The sequence below is a fragment of the Corapipo altera genome, unplaced genomic scaffold, assembly GCF_003945725.1.
Source record: "Corapipo altera isolate COAL_440 unplaced genomic scaffold, ASM394572v1 2b, whole genome shotgun sequence".
Lineage (NCBI taxonomy): Eukaryota > Metazoa > Chordata > Aves > Passeriformes > Pipridae > Corapipo > Corapipo altera.
The window spans coordinates 6,881,856-6,883,576 of record NW_020884874.1 but is presented as its reverse complement, the minus strand read 5'-3'; the positions used below and the strand labels follow the sequence as shown (position 1 = coordinate 6,883,576).

General features: G+C 60.5%; 1 protein-coding gene across 2 annotated transcripts in view; it reads left to right on the top strand.

Annotated features, from left to right (window-relative positions):
* Positions 1-347: 347 nt before the first annotated feature.
* Positions 348-1,721, top strand: part of POPDC3 (popeye domain containing 3) — a 16,411-nt gene continuing 15,037 nt past the window's right edge. The window contains exon 1 of one of the 2 annotated variants that reach the window (XM_027632533.1): positions 348-464. The gene's annotated coding sequence lies outside the window, so the exon portion shown is untranslated. Of the gene's footprint in view, positions 465-803; positions 1,123-1,721 lie in introns of those variants that run through there. The other variant, XM_027632525.1, reaches the window with a different exon arrangement.

Here is a 1,721-nt window from a genome sequence, read left to right as displayed (position 1 = left end):
AAGGTGCCCAAGCTCAGGGCTCCGCTCTCCCCGAGGGCTCCCCACAGCCGGCGGCACCGCCGCCCCCTTGACGCTCACCGGCGGTGCGGGAGCCCCGCGGAGGGACCGGCTGCGGAGCGGGAGGAGCGCGGCGGGACGGGCGGCACCTCCCGCCGCCCCGGCTGTCCCGGTCCGGCCCGCCCGGGGCTCCCGCCGCCCGCAGCCCCCCGGGGCGGGCGGAGGCGCCTGCGCGCTGCGGCCGCTCGGTGTCGGTGTCGGTGCCCGCCCGGCGCTGGCGCCGCCCGCAGCTCCCGCCGCCGCTGCCTATTTTAGTCACGGCCGCGGCTCCGTGCCCGCTGCGGGACGCGCTGCTGGCAGCGCCGAGGAGCGGCAGCGCGAATCTGGTCCTGTCCCGTACCGTCCCGTCGCGTCCCGTCCCGTCCGGGCGGCCGTGAAACTTTTCCTTGGGCCGGGACACGGGGCAGGTAAGGGGAGCGGGCAGGGCGGGGACCGAGCTGAGCCGGGGCGGGCTGAAGTCCTGGCGCTGCCTCCGCCCACCCCCGCCGGCGCTGTCCAGTCCGGCAGCGCTCAGAGCGCCGCCCGTGCTGCCCGGGCCGGGGTCGAGCGGAGCCGGGGGCGCCTCCGGCCCCGCTGCGCTCCGAGGCACCCGCGTCGGGGCCGGGGCGGCGGCGGGACCGGCCGTCGGGGGAGGGCTGCCCGCCCCGAGGGCTCGGCGCGTCCCGGGCGGGCGTGACAGGTCCTGCCCTGCGAGGGGAGCACTCCCTCCTCCCCTGGGCGCCCTGGTCACCGGAGCGCCCGAGGCAGCCCTGGCTGGAAGCTGGGAAGCTCTGCCGTGTCCCCTTTGCAGAACAGCGCGACACGCTGCCCTGCGCTGCCACTCGCCAGGGCTCTGTCTGGAGTGAGACTTTTCGTTATGTGTCTCGGGTTTAGGGTTTGTCCCTTAGGACGGCGTGGCTTCTGGTTCTGCCCGGGTTCAGCTAATGCTGCTCACACAAGAGCCAGCTCGGAGAGTATCTCTACTGTCACAAAATCAACTCGGGATCCGGGGATTTCTTTCTCCGGCTGGGGATTTGCCTCGTAGGCGGACGTTATTTGATTCTTCCCTCTCTCAATCAACAAATGGTAAGACCAGATGAACCCTGAAATTAAGCTCTGGTTTTGCATTTGCAGTTGCTTCTTTCCAAAGAAAGAACGAGCGACACAAACCACTTCTTTTCCCCGAACTATAATATTTTTTCCAAACATATTCTCCCAAATTGTATTATTTTAGCACATTTTCCTTCATCTGTTCTGTAAAGGTTTGTGTGCATTTGGGCTGTCAATCACTTTATGGGCAAATATTTTATGTAGCTAATCTCTTGTAATATTGAATCATGTACCACCTGGTAGTATTATAAAGAAGTCATTAATGAAATCTGGCTTCCAAAATTAGGACTTCTTGCTACTTTATTGTTTAATGGGAATATGATTGTAAACGTACAAGTTAAACTGTCTTCACTGACCACAGCAAAACAAGAAATGGTTTCCACATCTGCAGAACTGGTGCTATTTGGGCTTTCCGCAAAGGTCTGTGTATTGCCAAACAATAAAGTAGCTTAAAACGTCAAGTTTTAAAGAAATGCTTTGCCTGCAAAATAGTAAGTAAACTGCAAGTCCTCCAGCAAGGGGAACAGATATTGAAACAGAAGAAAATTGTAACTGTGGTTCAGTTGTGGTTCCTG